The sequence below is a fragment of the Triticum aestivum genome, chromosome 2B, assembly GCF_018294505.1.
Source record: "Triticum aestivum cultivar Chinese Spring chromosome 2B, IWGSC CS RefSeq v2.1, whole genome shotgun sequence".
Classification (NCBI taxonomy): Eukaryota; Viridiplantae; Streptophyta; class Magnoliopsida; order Poales; family Poaceae; genus Triticum; species Triticum aestivum.
In genome coordinates this window covers 238,661,266-238,680,595 of record NC_057798.1, presented here as the reverse complement: position 1 = coordinate 238,680,595, position 19,330 = coordinate 238,661,266, and positions in this window count along the sequence as shown.

The window sequence follows — 19,330 nt, the reverse complement described above, 5'->3', positions numbered from 1 at the left end:
CTCTACTATACTAGCTCATTGATCAAAGATGGTTAAGTTTCCTAGCCATGTACATGAGTTTTCATTTGATGAACGGGATCACATCATTAGTGGAATGATGTGATGGACAAGACCCATCCGTTAGCTTAGCATAATGATCATTCAGTTTTATTGCTATTGCTTTCTTCATGTCAAATACATATTCCTCCGACTATGAGATTATGAAACTCTCGGACACCGGAGGCTTACCTTGTGTGCTATCAACCGTCACAACGTAACTGGGTGATTATAAAGATGCTCTATAGGTATGTCCGAAGGTGTTTGTTGGGTTGGCATAGATCGAGATTAGGATTTGTCACTCCGAGTATTAGAGAGGTATCTCTGGGCCCTCTCGGTAATGCACATAATATGAAGCCTTGCAAGCAATGTGACTAATGAGTTAGTTACGGAATTATGCACTACGGAACGAGTAAGGAGACTTGCCGGTAGCGAGATTGAACTAGGAATGAAGATACCGACGATCGAATCTCGGGCAAGTAACATACCGATGACAAAGGGAATAACATATGCTGACATTGCAGTTCAATCGATAAAGAACTTCATAGAATATGTGGGAACTGAGGGAGTCCTGGACTAAGGGGTCCTTCGGCGGCCGACTTATGTGGAATAGGTCAGACTGATGGGCCTTGAAGATCTGAGATAGAAGGACCTCCCCCGTGTCCGGATGGGACTCTCCTTTGCATGGATAGCAAGCTTGGAGTTCGGATCATGTACTTTCCTTTCTCTGTAACCGACTCTGTACAACCCTAGATCCATCCGGTGTCTAAAACCGAAGGGTTTAGTCCGTAAGGCAAGGACACAATCGTACAGGCTAGACATCTAGGGTTTAGCCATTACGATCTCGAGGTAGATCAACTCTTGTAACCCCTATACTCATCAAAGTCAATCAAGCAGGAAGTAGGGTATTACCTCCATTAAGAGGGCCCAAACCTGGGTAAACGTCGTGTCACCTGCCTCCTTGTTACCTTCGATCCTTAGACACACAGTTCGGGACCCCCTACCGGAGATCTGCCGGTTTTGACACCGACATTGGTGCTTTCATTGAGAGAAGCCGAAGTACATGGCAGCCCTCACCGCATTGATGACCCGCTTTTGCACGGGAGAAGATAGTTGGCTAGCTCGTAGAAGCAATAGTACCAGCAACCCAGGAACCTTTGAAGCTAGGGGCATCAATGGCAAGCCACGACGCGACAAGCACAAGCGCCAAAACAATACTGAAGACACAACTGTGAACGCCGGATTCAGAGGCTCCAGATCCGGTCAGTGGAAGAAGCCATTCAAAGCAAACAAAGATGGTCCATCCAGTTTGGACAAAATACTGATCGGCCTTGCCAGATTCATGGCATCCCCGATAAACTTGCTAATCATACCAACAGAAACTGTTGGGTCTTCAAATAGGCCGGCAAGCTCAATGCCGAACACAAAGGGAAAAGGCCACCCAGTGAGGACGACAATGAAGAGCCTCGCCCACCGAACACAGAGGGACAGAAGCAATTTCCCCCCGAGGTCAAAACAGTGAATATGATCTATGTCACCCACATCCCCAAATGAGAGCGCAAATGCACATTAAGGGACGTCTACGCCGTAGAGCCGGTCGCCCCAAAATTCAACCCATGGTTGGCTTGCCCGATCACCTTCGATCGAAAGGACCACCCGAACAGTATCTGTCATGGAGGATCGGCAGCTTTTGTACTCGACCCAATCATTGATGGATTCCATCTTACACGAGTCCTCATGGATGGTGGCAGTAGCCTTAACCTGCTCTACCAGGACACTGTCTGCAAAATGGGTATTGATCCGTCAAGAATCAAGCCCACTAAAACTACCTTTAAAGGAATGATACCTGCCGCAGAGGCCCGTTGCTCGGGCTCAATAACATTGGAAGTTGTCTTCAGCTCGCCTGACTACTTCCGCAGTGAAGACTTGATCTTTGATATCGTACCCTTCCAAAGTGGCTATCATTGTTGTGGAACGTAGTAATTTTAAAAAATTTCCTACGCACACGCAAGATCATGGTGATGCATAGCAACGAGAGGGGAGAGTGTTGTCCACGTACCCTCATAGACCGTAAGCGGAAGCATAATGACAACGCGGTTGATGTAGTTGTACGTCTTCACGATCCGACCGATCCAAGTACCGAACGTACGACACCTCCGAGTTCAGCACACGTTCAGATCGATGACGATCCCCGGACTGCGATCCAGCAGGGTGTCGGGGATGAGTTCCGTCAGCACGACGGCGTGGTGACGATGATGATGTTCTACCGACGCAAGGCTTCGCCTAAGCACCGCAACGATATGACTGAGGTGGAATATGGTGGAGGGGGGCACCGCACACGGCTAAGGAACGATCACGAAAATCAACTTGTGTGTCATGGGGTGCCCCCTGCCCCCGTATATAAAGGAGCAAGGGAGGAGGAGGCCGGCCCTAGGAGGGGGCGCACCAAGTGTGGAGTCCTACTAGGACTCCCTAGTCCTAGTAGGATTCCACCTCCCATATGGAATAGGAAAAGAGGAAGGGAAAAGGAGAAGGAAGGAAGGGGGCGCCCCCTTCCCTAGTCCAATTCGGACCAGACCAAGGGGAGGGGTGCGGCCACCCTTGAGGCCCTTTTTCTTCTTTCCCGTATGGCCCAATAAGGCCCAATACGTATTCCCGTAACTCTCCGGTACTCCGAAAAATACCCGAATCACTCGGAGCATTTCCGATGTCCGAATATAGTCGTCCAATATATTGATCTTTACGTCTCGACCATTTCGAGACTCCTCGTCATGTCCCCGATCTCATCCGGGACTCCGAACTCCTTCGGTACATCAAAACTCATAAAGTCATAATAAAACTATCATCGAAACCTTAAGCGTGCGGACCCTACGGGTTCGAGAACTATGTAGACATGACCGAGAACCGTTTCCGGTCAATAACCAATAGCGGAACCTGGATGCTCATATTGGCTCCCACATATTCTACGAAGATCTTTATCGGTCAAACCGCATAACAACATACGTTGTTCCCTTTGTCATCGGTATGTTACTTGCCCGAGATTCGATCGTCGGTATCTCAATACCTAGTTCGATCTCGTTACCAGCAAGTCACTTTACTCGTTATGTAATGCATCATTCCGTAACCAACTCATTGGCCACATTGCTTGCAAGGCTTATAGTGATGTGCATTACCGAGAGGGCCCGGAGATACCTCTCCGACAATCGGAGTGACAAATCCTAATCTCCAAATACGCCAACCCAACATGTACCTTCGGAGACACCTGTAGAGCTCCTTTATAATCACCCAGTTACGTTGTGACGTTTGGTAGCACACAAAGTGTTCCTCCGGTAAACGGGAGTTGCATAATCTCATAGTCATAGGAACATGTATAAGTCATGAAGAAAGCAATAGCAACATACTAAACGATCAAGTGCTAAGCTAACGGAATGGGTCAAGTCAATCACATCATTCTCCTAATGATGTGATCCCGTTAATCAAGTGACAACTCATGTCTATGGCTAGGAAACTTAACCATCTTTGATTCAACGAGCTAGTCAAGTAGCGCATACTAGTGACACTATGTTTGTCTATGTATTCACACATGTATTATGTTTCCGGTTAATACAATTCTAGCATGAATAATAAACATTTATCATGATATAAGGAAATAAGTAATAACTTTATTATTGCCTCTAGGGCATATTTCCTTCAGTCTCCCACTTGCACTAGAGTCAATAATCTAGTTCACATCGCCATGTGATTTAACACCAATATTCATATCTGTATATGATTAACACACATAGTTCACATCGTCATGTGACCAACACCCAAAGGGTTTATTAGAGTCAATAATCTAGTTCATATCGCTATGTGATTAACACCCAAAAGAGTACTAAGGTGTGATCATGTTTTGCTCGTGAGAGAAGCTTAGTTAACGGGTCTGTCACATTCAGAGCCGTATGTATTTTGCAAATATTCTATGTCTACAATGCTCTGCACGGAGCTACTCTAGCTAAGTGCTCCCACTTTCAATATGCATCCAGATTGAGACTTAGACATCTGGATCGGTGTAAAAACTTTCACCGATGTAACTCTTTACGACGGGCTCTTTTATCACCTCCATAATCGAGAAATATTTCCTTAGTCCTCACTAAGGATATTCTTGACCAATGTCCAGTGATCTACTCCTAGATCACTATTGTACTCCCTTGCCAAACCAGGGCAGAGTATACAATAGGTCTGGTCCATAGCATGGCATACTTTTATAGAACCTATGACTGATGCATAGGGAATGACTTTCATTCTTTTTGTATTTTCTGCCGTGGTCAGGATTTGAGTCTTACTCGATTTCATACCTTTGCAACACAGGCAAGAACTCTTTCTTTGACTGTTCCATTTTGAACTACTCAAAATCTTGTCAAGGTATGTACTCACTGAAAATCTTATCAAGCGTCTTGATCTATCTCAATAGATCTTGATGCTCAATATGTAAGTAGCTTTTACTGAGGTCTTTCTTTGAAAAACTCCTTCAAAACACTCCTTTATGCTTTGTAGAATAATTCTACATTATTTCCGATCAACAATATGTCATTCACATATACTTATCAGAAATGCTGTAGTGCTCCCACTCACTTTCTTGTAAATACAGGCTTCACTGCAAGTCTGTATAAAACTATACGCTTTGATCAACTTATCAAAGCGTATATTCCAACTCCAAGATGCTTGCACCAGTCCATAGATGGATAGTTGGAGCTTGCATATTTTGTTAGCACCTTTAGGATTGACAAAACCTTCTGGTTGCATCATATACAACTCTTCTTTAAGAAAACCACTAAGAATGCAATTTTGACATCCAGTTGCCAGATTTCATAAATTGTGGCAATTGCTAACATGATTCGGACAGACTTAAGCATCGTACAGTTGAGAAAATCTCATTGTAGTCAACACCTTGAACTTGTCAAAAACCTTTTTGCGACAAGTCGAGCTTTGTAGATAGTAACACTACTATCAACGTCCGTCTTCCTCTTGAAGATCCATTTATACAATATGGCTTGCCGATCATTGGGCAACTCCACCAAAGTCCACACTTTGTTCTTATACATCTCAGATTTCATGGCCTCAAGCCATTTCGCGGAATCTGGGCTCATCATCGCTTCCTCATAGTTCGTAGGTTTATCATAGTCTAGTAACATGACTTTCAGAACAGGATCACCGTACCACTCTGGTGCGGACCGTACTCTGGAAGACCTACGACGTTCTGTAGTAACTTGATCAGAAGTTTCATGATCATCATCATTTGCTTCCTCACTAATTGGTGTAGGAATCACTGGAAGTGATTTCAGTGATGAACTATTTTCCAATTCAGGATAAGGTACAGTTACCTCATCAAGTTCTACTTTCCTCCCACTTCTTTCGAGAGAAACTTCTTCTCTAGAAAGGATCCATCTTAGCAACGAATAACTTGCCTTCGGATCTGTGATAGAAGGTGTACCCAATAGTTACCTTTGGGTATTCTATGAAGACGCAGTTCTCCGATTTGGGTTTGAGCTTACCAGGATGAAACTTTTTCACATAAGCATCGTAGCCCCAAACTTTAAGAAACGACAACTTGGGTTTCTTACTAAACCACAATTCATATGGTGTCGTCTCAACGGATTTAGATGGTGCCCTTTTAACGTGAATGCAGCTGTCTCTAATGCATAACCCCAAAACAATAGTGGTAAATCAGTAAGAGACATCATAGATCGCACCATATCCAATAAAGTGCGGTTAAGACGTTCGGACACACCATAACGTTGTGGTGTTCCAGGTGGCGTGAGCTGTGAAACTATTCCACATTGTTTTAATTGAAGACCAAACTCGTAACTCAAACATTCGTCTCCACGATCAGATCGTAGAAACTTTTTGTTTCTTGTTACGATGATTTTCCACTTCACTCTGAAATTCTTTGAACCTTTCAACTATTTCAGACTTATGTTTCATCAAGTAGATATACCCATATCTGCTCAAATCATCTTGTGAAGGTCAGAAAATAACGATACTTGCCACGAGCATCAACACTCATTGGATCGCATACATGGGTATGTATTATTTCCAATAAGTCAGTAGCTTGTTCCATTGTTCCTGAGAACGGAGTTTTAGTCATCTTGCCCAAAAGGCACGGTTCGCAAGCATCAAATGATTCATAACCAAGTGATTCCAAAAATCCATCTTTATGGAGTTTCTTCATGCGCTTTACACCGATATGACCCAAACGGCAGTGCCACAAATAAATTGCACTATTATTAACTTTGCATCTTTTGGCATCAATATTATGAATATGTGTATCAGTACGATCGAGATCCAACAAACTATTTTCATTGGGTGTATGACCATTCGAAGGTTTTATTCAAGTAAACAGAACAACAATTATTCTCTGACTTTAAATGAATAACCATATTGCAATAAACATGATCAAATCATATTCATGCTCAACGCAAACGCCAAATAACATTTATTTAGGTTTAACACTAATCCCGAAAGTATAGGGAGTGTGCGATGATGATCATATCAATCTTGGAACTACTTCCAACACTCATCGTCACTTCCCCTTCAACTAGTCTCTGTTTATTCTGTATCTCCTGTTTCGAGTTACTAATCTTACCAACCGAACAAGTATCAAATACTCAGGGGCTACTATAAACACTAGTAAGGCACACATCAATAACCTGTATATCAAATATACCCTTGTTCACTTTGCCATCCTACTTATCCACCAAATATTCAGGGCATTTCCTCTTCCAGTGATCATTTCCTTTGCTGTGTAAGCACTCAGTTTCGGGCTTTGGTCCAGCTTGGAGCTTCTTCGCGGGAGTTACAACTTTCTTGTCATTCTACTTGAAGTTCCCTTTCTTTCCCTTTGCCCTTTTCTTGAAACTAGTGGTCTTGTCAATCATCAACACTTGATGCTCTTTCTTGATTTCTACCTTTGTCGATTTCAACATCACGAAGAGCTCGGGAATCATTTTCGTCATCCCTTGCATACTATAGTTCATCATGAAGTTCTAGTAACTTGGTGATGGTGACTAGAGAATTCTGTCAATCACTATCTTATCTGGAAGATTAACTCCCACTTGATTCAAGCGATTGAAGTACCCAGACAATCTGAGCACATGCTCACTAGTTGAGCGATTCTCTTCCATCTTTTAGCTATAGAACTTGTTGGAGACTTCATATCTCTCAACTCGGTTATTTGCTTGAAATATTAACTTCAATTCCTGGAACATCTCATATGGTCCATGACGTTCAAAACGTCTTTGAAGTCCCGATTCTAAGCCGTTAAGCATGGTGCACTAAACTATCAAGTAGTCATCATATTGAGCTAGCCAAACGTTCATAACGTCTGCATCTGCTCCTGCAATAGGTGTGTCACCTAGCGGTGCATTAAGGACATAATTCTTTTGGGCAGAAATGAGGATAAACCTCAGATTACGGATCCAATCTGCATCATTGCTACTAACATCTTTCAACACAATTTTCTCTAGGAACATATCAAAATAAACATATGAAAGCAACAATGCGAGCTATTGATCTACAACATAATTTGCAAAATACTACCAGGACTAAGTTCATGATAAAGTTAAGTTCAATTAATCATATTACTTAAGAACTCCCACTTAGACAGACATCCCTCTAATCTTCTAAGTGATTACGTGATCCATATCAACTACACCATGTCCGATCGTCACGTGAGATGGAGTAGTTTCAACGGTGAACATCAATATGTTGATCATATCTACTATATGATTCACGCTCGACCTTTCGGTCTCCGTGTTTCGAGGCCATATCTGTTATATGCTAGGCTCGTCAAGTTTAACCTGAGTATTCCGCGTGTGCAACTGTTTTGCACCCGTTGTATTTGAACATAGAGCCTATCACACCCGATCAACACGTGGTGTCTCAGCACGAAGAACTTTCGTAACGGTGCATACTCAGGGAGAACACTTCTTGATAATTTTAGTGAGAGATCATCTTAAAATGCTACCGTCAATCAAAGCAAGATAAGATGCATAAAGGATAAACATCACATGCAATCAATATAAGTGATATGATATGGCCATCATTATCTTGTGCTTGTGATCTCCATCTTCAAAGCACCGTTGTGATCACCATCGTCACCGGCGCGACACCTTGATCTCCATCGTAGTATCGTTGTCGTTACGCCATCTATTGCTTCTACGACTATCGCTACCGCTTAGTGATAAAGTAAAGCAATTACAGGGCGTTTGCATTTCATACAATAAAGCGACAACCATATGGCTCCTGCCAGTTGCCGATAACTTTGGTTACAAAACATGATCATCTCATACAATAAAATATAGCATCACATCTTGACCATATCACATCACAACATGCCCTGCAAAAACAAGTTAGACGTCCTCTACTTTGTTGTTGCAAATTTTACGTGGCTGAGCAAGAACCGTTCTTACCTATGCATCAAAACCACAACGATAGTTCATCAAGTTAGTGATGTTTTAACCTTCGCAAGGACCGGGCGTAGGCACACTCGATTCAGCTAAAGTGAGAGAGACAGACACCCGCCAGTCACCTTTAAGCACGAGTGCTCGTAACGGTGAAACCAGTCTCGCGTAAGCGTACGCGTAATATCGGTCCGGGCCGCTTCATCTCACAATACCGCTGAGCCAAAGTATGACATGCTGGTAAGTAGTATGACTTGTATCGCCCACAACTCACTTGTGTTCTACTCGTGCATATGACATCTACGCATAAAACCAGGCTCGGATGCCACTGTTGGGGAACGTAGTAATTTCAAAAAAATTCCTACGCACACGCAAGATCATGGTGATGCATAGCAACAAGAGGGGAGAGTGTTGTCCATGTACCCTCGTAGACCGTAAGCGGAAGCGTTATGACAAAACGGTTGATGTAGTCGTACGTCTTCACGATCCGACCGATCCAAGTACCGAACGTACGACACCTCCGAGTTCAGCACACGTTCAGCTCGATGACGATCCCCGGACTGCGATCCAGCAGGGTGTTGGGGATGAGTTCCGTCAGCACGACGGCGTGGTGACGATGATGATGTCTATCGACGCAGGGCTTCGCCTAAGCACCGCAACGATATGACCGAGGTGGAATATGGTGGAGGGGGGCACCGCACACGGCTAAGGAACGATCACGAAGATCAACTTGTGTGTCATGGGGTGCCCCCTGCCCCCGTATATAAAGGAGCAAGGAAGGAGGAGGCCGGCCCTAGGAGGGGGCGCACCAAGTGTGGAGTCCTACTAGGACTCCCTAGTCCTAGTAGGATTCCACCTCCCATATGGAATAGGAAAAGAGGAAGGGAAAAGGAGAAGGAAGGAAGGGGGCGCCCCCCTTCCCTAGTCCAATTCGGACCAGACCAAGGGGAGGGGTGCGGCCACCCTTGAGGCCCTTTTTCTTCTTTCCCGTATGGCCCAATAAGGCCCAATACGTATTCCCGTAACTCTCCGGTACTCCGAAAAATACCCGAATCACTCGAAACCTTTCCGATGTCCGAATATAGTCGTCCAATATATCGATCTTTACGTCTCAACCATTTCGAGACTCCTCGTCATGTCCCCGATCTCATCCGGGACTCCGAACTCCTTCGGTACATCAAAACTCATAAACTCATAATAAAATTGTCATCGAAACCTTAAGTGTGCGGACCCTACGGGTTCGAGAACTATGTAGACATGACCGAGAACCGTTTTCGGTCAATAACCAATAGCAGAACCTGGATGCTCATATTGGCTCCCACATATTCTACGAAGATCTTTATCGGTCAAACCGCATAACAACATACGTTGTTCCCTTTGTCATCGGTATGTTACTTGCCCGAGATTCGATCGTCGGTATCTCAATACCTAGTTCGATCTCATTACCGGCAAGTACCTTTACTCGTTATGTAATGCATCATTCCATAACCAACTCATTGGCCACATTGCTTGCAAGGCTTATAGTGATGTGCATTACCGAGAGGGCCCGGAGATACCTCTCCGACAATCGGAGTGACAAATCCTAATCTCGAAATACGCCAACCCAACATGTACCTTCGGAGACACCTGTAGAGCTCCTTTATAATCACCCAGTTACGTTGTGACGTTTGGTAGCACACAAAGTGTTCCTCCGGTAAACGGGAGTTGCATAATCTCATAGTCATAGGAACATGTATAAGTCATGAAGAAAGCAATAGCAACATACTAAACGATCAAGTGCTAAGCTAACGGAATGGGTCAAGTCAATCACATCATTCTCCTTATGATGTGATCCCGTTAATCAAATGACAACTCATGTCTATGGCTAGGAAACTTAACCATCTTTGATTCAACGAGCTAGTCAAGTAGAGGCATACTAGTGACACTATGTTTGTCTATGTATTCACACATGTATTATGTTTCCGGTTAATACAATTCTAGCATGAATAATAAACATTTATCATGATATAAGGAAATAAATAATAACTTTATTATTGCCTCTAGGGCATATTTCCTTCAGTCTCCCACTTGCACTAGAGTCAATAATCTAGTTCACATCGCCATGTGATTTAACACCAATATTCATATCTGTATATGATTAACACCCATAGTTCACATCGTCATGTGACCAACACCCGAAGGGTTTACGAGTCAATAATCTAGTTCACATCGCTATGTGATTAACACCCAAAAGAGTACTAAGGTGTGATCATATAAGGAAATAAATAATAACTTTATTACCTCTAGGGCATATTTCCTTCAATCGCACACTACTCGGACGGATCGCTTTTACTCGATTCAACGCGGTGCCGCACTTTGCTTATTTAAAGCTAAAGATGCCCGGTCCACACGGCGTCATAATAGTCAATGGAAACACGGAACGCTCCCTCCGCACTGAGGAGCACACCGTGGCTCTCGCAGCCGAAGTACAGAGCGGCCCACTCAAGACGCAGACCTCTTCGGCCGTCAAGCCACCGGACTTTGTTAAAAGAGTCCGGTCAGTCTCGCAAGCTAGCGACTCGGTACTTCCAGAGCTAGACTAGCAGCTTCGCCTTCGTCGATCGCCGCGCACACCCGCAGAATTCGTACCATGCATGCATCATTACGCACTCAAAATTCCTTGGGCATCAACAGAGGCACAATATGAATAGGTCTATAGTACGGTTTGACGCTATATGACCTTCTACCTTTCTTTGACCATTTTTCTCTTCTACCACACGTGCATTCGAGCCCATATATCCTACGGACTTACAAGGACTCACTTCGAGCTCGGTTTCGTGAGGGAGACAAAAGACCGTTTCCCCTTTAAGAAAACCCCCACCTCTACAAGGCGAAAGCAGCGCAGATGTGCGGCAGGTCATCCAAAGGACTCTTCAGATGAACCCTTATTTAATGGACCTGTACCAAGCTTTTCTCCTTATTATTATACCCCCGACATGTAAAATGATTTTGGTGCTTATGGTACCCTCTGTAAGATTATGTCTTAATGTATCAATGAGATCCTAGTTGGGACAACTTTTCGGTATCAACTTTATTCATAAAATTGTACTCCGTCTATCCAGTTGTCTTGCATACCACGACGCCCATTGCCAGGGGCTCAATACGGCCACACATGTGCCGTTAAAATCCCGAATAGCTTTGTAGCACACTTCGGTGTCCCGAGCTTGGAATTATATGCATCGGCTCCGAATCATGTCTTTGGTCAATAGTTGGGTTGCCCGGCTTCTGTGTATGCTACCTTATGTTCCGTTTGTTTGGCTAGGGTAGTAAAGGGAGAACTACTGTGATTGTGTTTCTGGGTTGTCCGGTCAAGCACCTCAGTAGAGAAAGCCAAAAACTGACTGTCATGATGAGGCAAGAGCTGGTCAGCCGCTTGGTGACTTACTAAATATTTAGCGATTTTTCCTGTATTAAATGAAGGGCTGTTTTTCCAGTCATATACGTAATGCATCCGCATTCAGATAGTGAAATACGTACTAGGGGCTGTTTTATAGCCTGTTTGTCAAACTCCTATGGCTAAGTGAGAGCGGTAAAGCCGTATAGTCCGATTGCCTGGTTTGCCGCACTGACACCTCCATTATGGACCAAGACGTTAGGTCAAGAGTGCTCATGTGATATTCCGAACACCCTCGTAGCATCTACGTGGGGGTTGAAGCCGACGAATGGAAAACTCTCAAGCATACAAAAACGACCGGACAGGAGGAAAGTAACTTCAGATAATGGCATAAATATATTACAAAGCCTTAATATCTATAATACACAAGACCGGGTCATTCGGAGTCATTCATTCAAATATAATGTCCTTTGAGCATTGGCCCTCTATCAAGCGAGCACCCTCTAGGACGTCGTTTAAATAATGCTCCGACATGCGATGATCCTTGCCTTCGGGGGGACCCTCAACCGCGACAGCGACGGCTTTCATCTTGGCCCAGTGCACCTTGACACGGGCAAACGCCCTCTGTGCGCCTTCTATGCACACCGACCGTTTGATGGCATCAATTCGAGGCACGACATCAATGAGTCTCTACATTAGGCCGAAATAGCTGCTCGGAGCTGGTTCGGCCGGCCACAGCCAGAGTATGACCTCCTTCATGGCCAATCCGGACATCCGATGCAACTCGGCCCACTTCGCCATGTGGTCGTTCAGCAGCGTCGAACGCTCCTGCGTTGCACATTGCGACCAGAATAGGTCCTCCATCGCATGCCCCTCCTGGGCCCGGTAGAATTGCGCTGCATCAGCGGTGCTCTTTGGTAGATCTGCAAAGGAGTCTGGAGAACTCCATAGTAAATTCAGTAAGGCATTCCTCTGATCGCCAAACTTAGACTGTAAAAGAAAGGGCTTACCAGCCGCTATTTGTCCGGCCTGTCGGAGCTCCTCGCGAGCCGCTCGGGATTCGGACCTCGCCTCTTGGGCATCTTGAAGGGCCTTGGTGAGTTCGGCTGCCTTTGCTTTATTCTTCTCCTCGAGAAGCTCGCACTTGCGAGTTGCGTCCTTGAGCTCTTGCTCAATCTTGGATACGCGCTCCTCGAACTGGCGCTGGGTGGCCCGTTCCTCCTTCAAATTGGCAGCCGCTTTCTCAGCGGCCGCATCGCTCACCCTTGCCTGCTCCTTTGCGCGGGCAAGGTCACTCCTGAGGGCCTCGACCTCAACAACACCATCTGCAATCATGCATATAGTAGCGTGTGAGCTTCACTTAAGTGTTTGCAAACTAATTCAATGGAATATGGAGCACTTGAAACATACCTTGTTCTTCGTCAAGCCGCTTGTTAATCCGGATATTGTCCTCATCAGCCAGCTGCAGTTTCCACTTCAGTTCGGAAACTTTGGCGGCCTGAGCGGTCGCCGCTAACAGTGAAGCCTGATGTTTATGAAAAAAGGCTAGGTATGTTATTTAATGCGGATACCTATAGACCCTCTATTCACCCTCCTTCATTGGCCAAACAGTCTCAGGGGCTACTATCTATATATAGACGGATTTTTTATGGAAGGCGTCTAAAAGACATTACATTGCATACCTCGAAGCCTGTTAGTTGGCTCGTGAAGGCTTCATCCAGTCTACTCTTAGCGGACTGAACCTTTTCAACCACCATACCCATTAAGGTACAATGCTCCTCCAAGACGGATGCACCTTGTAGTGCATCCATCAGCTTGTTCGGCGCCTCTGTATTGGTAGAGGGCACCGTCCCCCCTCCTACAGAGGGGGCTGCTGATCCAATTCTGGGACCGTATGGGTCTCCGGAATAGTATCCAGCTGAGGTTCGAATGACCCAGGACCCCCATGGCCGGTTTCCATGGGGGTTGCGCCCCGCATGTTCTCGACAGTCTCCGGTGCCGCATTAGTCCTCTCCCGCACTTCTCCAGAGCCCAGAGAAATCCTTTGGGACGACACCTCAGGATCGTCCGCCCTAGGAGGTGAGGAAGGCTTGTGGAGGCGTCTCGCTCTCCATCTTCTCCGGCGAAAGATCCCCCGATGACGACGATTCTTGAGGGATGTCATGAGCCGGACTGGAATATGAAATTGGATATTGTTCTTATAATCTATAAAAAAGATTAGATGCGTACAAGGCATCTAAAGGTACTCACAATTAGGCAAGGGGCTTGGTGCGGCGGCGGTGCTTGGGAATGGCCTCGGTGCCTGAATCCGAGTCATTGGAGTGGGATACCTTTCCCCTATTGGACGCCCCCTCCTCCAGATCTATGGAGGCCGCTCTCTTTTCCCCTTGGGAGGAGGGTTCTCTACTTCCTCCTCCTGCTCCTTGTCCTCGTCTTCATCTTCCTCACAAGAGGAAGGAGCTTCGGTTCCTTCGGACACGGCGCCCGAAGTCTCTTCGGGATGGAGGTCACCTTGGCCCTCCTTTGTCTTCTTCTTCTTGTCCTTCTTAGCCAGTGCCTGGTAGGGCGCCGGGACTAGCATCTTCATTAACAGAGGATTGGTTGGGTTTTTAGGGAGCGGGGCCGGAAACTTAATTCGCTCAGCCTTCTTTATCCAGTCTTGTTTAGGAGATGGAATTTCCAGGGCCCCTCCCTAAGATCGACAAGCTAACTAGTTTTCGGAAATATGATACTTACTGTGGATGCCGGATTGTTGCAGTCAAGGCCGGTGTCGTCTGACGTCCGTGGTCACGACTTCTGCTTCTTAAAGAGCAGCTTCCAGATCCCTTTGTGTGTCATGCCAAAGAAGTGCTGCAGGGTCCGTGGCCCCCCCGGATTGAACTCCCACATTGTGAGAGGCCGCCATTGGCAAGGGAGAGCTCGGCGGATGTCGTTGGAGAACGACACCTATGGGATCACTTGAGTCCCTACTACGGTCGGCGGGCGCGAGGTTGCGGAAAGAGCGGGTCTAGGATTCAACACAAACATCGTTTACCCAGGTTCGGGCCGTGAGGATGCGTAATACCCTAGTCCTGCTTTGGTGTATATTTGAGTATTCTTGAGTTCTTGAACTAGCTATGGCGTGTGCGTAGTCCAAAAGATCCGAATCCTTTCTCCGTATGCCTCGGGCCTCCTTTTATAGAAAAAGGGGACACCATAGTGGCACACAGGAGGTGGAAAGGTGTACAGTGTACAAGCTTATCGCCTGTCATTATGGGACAAAACGCATTAAATGCGCTCCTTAGGTGTCCCCTTTCTTTAATGGGGACAGTAACGAGGCCCATCCCATCCGTCGCCGCTCTGTCTTGCTTCGACACGCCTCTAGGCCAACGAGGCATGCAGTGCCATGTAGGCTGGCAGGCTGCTGAGCTGGTGCGGTGGCATTGTCTTCACGAAGATCTGCATGCCTCCACGCAGGTGCTTCCTAAGTTGGTATAGAGGTCGCACGTCACCACGCAGGTGCTCGCCTAGCTGGCTGAGCTGGCATCTGCATGGGAACGGCGGTGGAGTCTTGGCAGATGTGGCCCTGGCCACGGCCCCGCTGACGTCCTCGGCAAGGGTCTTGCCAGGGTCCCGGCAAGGGTCTTGCCGTTACATCGCGGTCGTCCCCTGCAAGGATCTTTCCGGAGGTCTCGTGGATTCCCTCGGCAAGGATCTTGCCGAGGATCATCGTCTTCTGGTCCTCATCTGATCTTGTGTGTTTATGATCTTCACGAAGATCTGCATGCCACCATGGAGGTGCCTGCTAAGACTTGGTTCCAATGCGGTTGATGGCGTTGGAATCTTTGGGCTCAAGGGTGGCGCGCTCACCTGGCGTTGGGCAAGTTGCCTCGACAAGGCTCTTGTCGGGGCTGCGGAGGCTGCGCCCGGCAAGGGTCTTGCCGAGGGAGTCCACCTTGCCCTCTTGCTCTTCGCGTCTCTGTCTTGGCATTGCCTTGATTGTCTTGCACCTTTGGCCTCCCTCCTCGGCCCTGCTAAGTGTGGCCGCGGGCGTGGCTCTGACTGCCCGTGCACAGGTAAAGGGGTACAAAAGAGAGCCCCTACATTTGTACACTGACAGGAGCCCCCGGGCCTGGGCCACACATAAGCGCGACACATTGTTGGGCTAGGCCTAGAACGGCGCGCGGGCAGGCGGGGCAGATTTTTACCATGGTAACTTCTTCATACGCTACGCTTCCCCATGACCCGTGTTGAATGCGTGATGTGGAGGATCGTGCGCGGGACGGTTCTAGGCCTCATGCGTCACATCGTGGTAAAGAGGCGGCTCGCGCCTTCCCCATAAAAAGAGGAAAACATAGGGGCGCGGCCCATTTACTGAGTGGACTCAGGTTGTAGTCCTCAAGGCGCCCGTGCCCTGATACGTCCATTTTGCATCATGCTTTTATATCGATATTTATTGCACTATGGGCTGTTATTACATGTTATGTCACAATACTTATGGCTATTCTCTCTTATTTTACAAGGTTTACATGAAGGGGGAGAATGCTGGCAGTTGGGATTCTGGGCTGGAAAAGGAGCAAATATTGGAGACCTATTCTGCACAGCTCCAAAAGTCCTGAAACTCCACGAAATTCATTTTTGGAATTAACGATAAATATTCAGCGGAAGAAATACCTAAGGGGGGCCACCTACCGTCCACGGGGGTGGGGGCGCGCACTACCCCCCGGGTGCGCCCCCTGCCTGGTGGGCCACCTGGCAGCCCTCTGGTGCCCATCTTCTGCTATATGAAGTCTTTTACCCTAGAAAATATCATAAGCAAGCTCACGGGACGAAACTCCGCCGCCACGAGGTGAAACCTTGGCGGAACCAATCTAGGGCTCCGGCGGAGCCGTTCTGCCGGGGAAACTTCCCTCCGAGAGAGGGAAATCATCACCACCGTCATCACCAATGATCCTCTCATCGGGAGGGGGTCAATCTCCATCAACATCTTCACCAGCACCATCTCCTCTCAAACCCTAGTTCATCTCTTGTATCCAATCTTTCTACCCAAACCTCAGATTGGTACCTGTGGGTTGCTAGTAGTGTTGATTACTCCTTGTAGTTGATGCTAGTTGGTTTATTTGGTGGAAGATCATATGTTCAGATCCTTAATGCATATTAATACTCCTCTGATTATGAACACGAATATGCTTTTTGAGTAGTTACGTTTGTTCCTAAGGACATGGGTGAAGTCTTGCTATTAGTAGTCATGTGAATTTGGTATTCGTTCAATATTTTGATGAGATGTATGTTGTCTCTCCTCTAGTGGTGTTATGTGAACGTCGACTACATGACACTTCACCATTATTTGGGACTAGAGGAAGGCATTGGGAAGTAATAAGTAGATGATGGGTTGCTAGAGTGACAAAAGCTTAAGCCCTAGTTTATGCGTTGCTTCGTAAGGGGCTGATTTGGATCCATATGTTTCATGCTATGGTTAGGTTTACCTCAATACTTCTTTTGTAGTTGCGGATGCTTGCATCAGGGGTTAATAATAAGTGGGAGGCTTGTCCAAGAAAGGGCAGTACCCAAGCACTGGTCCACACACATATCAAACTATCAAAGTAACAAACGCGAATCATATGAGCGTGATGAAAACTAGCTTGACGATAATTCCCATGTGTCCTCGGGAGCGCTTTTCTGATTATAAGAACTTTTCCAGACTTATCCTTTGATACAAAAAGGATTGGGCCACCTTGCTGCACTTTATTTACTTTCATTGCTTGTTACCCGTTACAAATTATCTTATCACAAAACTATTTGTTACCTACAATTTTAGTGCTTGCATAGAATACCTTACTGAAAACCGCTTGTCATTTCCTTCTGCTCCTCATTGGGTTCGACACTCTTACTTATCGAAAGGACTACGATAGATCCCCTACACTTGTGGGTCATCAAGACTCTTTTCTGGCGCCGTTGCCTGGGTGTGAAGCGCCTTTGGTAAGTGGAACTTGGTAAGGAAACATTTATATAGTGTGCTGAAATTTACTGTCACTTGTTACTATGGAAACTAATCCTTTGAGGGGCTTGTTCGGGGTATCTTCACCCCGACCAGTGGAGCAAAGAGTTGCTCCTCAACCTACTGAACCTACTGGAAATGTTTACTTTGAAATTCCTTCGGGTATGGTAGAGAAACTACTAGCTAATCTCTTTGCAGGAGATGGAACATTGCATCCCGATTTACACCTTATCTATGTGGATGAAGTTTGTGGATTATTTAAGCTTGCAGGTATGCCCCATGATGTTATTAAGAAGAAGGTTTTCCCTTTATATTTGAAGGGAGACACATTGACATGGTATAGGCTATGTGTTGATATCGGATCCTGGGATTATAAACGATTGAAATTGGAATTTCACCAGAAGTTTTATCCTATGCATCTTGTTCATCGTGATGACAATTATATATATAATTTTTGGCCTTGTGAAGGAGAAAGTATTGCTCAACCTTGGGGGAGGCTTAAGTCAATGTTATATTCATGCCCCAATCATGAGCTCTCAAGAGAAATGATTATTCAAAAAAATTATGCTCGACTTTCTCTCAACAATCGCTCCATGCTTGATAGTTCTTGTGCTGGGTCTTTTATGATGAAGACTACTGAATTCAAATGGGATTTATTGGAAAGAACTAAATGCAAATCTGAAGATTGGGATTTCGACGATGGTAAGTGATGACCCACAAGTGTAGGGGATCTATCGTAGTCCTTTCAGTAAGTAAGAGTGTCGAACCCAACGAGGAGCAGAAGGAAATGATAAGCGGTTTTCAGTAAGGTTTTCTCTGCAAGCATTGAAATTACAGGTAATAGATAGTTTTGTGATAAGATAAATAGTAACGAGTAACAAGTAAATAAAGTAAATAAAGTGAAGCAAGGTGGCCCAATCCTTTATGTAGCAAAGGATAAGCCTGGAGAATTTCTAATAATGAGAAAGGAGCCCCCGAGGACACATGGGAATTATCGTCAAGCTAGTTTTCATCACGTTCATATGATTCACGTTCGATACTTTGATAATTTGATATGTGGGTGGACCGGTGCTTGGGTAATGCCCTTACTTGGACAAGCATCCCACTTATGATTAACCCCTATTGCAAGCATCCGCAACTACAAAAGAAGTATTAAGGTAAACCTAACCACAACATTAAACGTATGGATCCAAATCAGACCCTAACGAAGCAACGCATAAACTAGGGTTTAAGCTTCTGTCACTCTAGCAACCCATCATCTACTTATTACTTCCCAATGTCTTCCTCTAGGCCCAAATAATGGTGAAGTGTCATGTGGTTGACGTTAACATAACACCACTAGAGGAAAAGACAACATACATCTCATCAAAATATCGAACGAATACCAAATCACATGACTACTAATAGCAAGACTTCACCCATGTCCTCAGGAACAAACGTAACTACTCACAAAGCATATTCATGTTCAAAATCAGAGGAGTAATAATATGCATTAAGGATCTG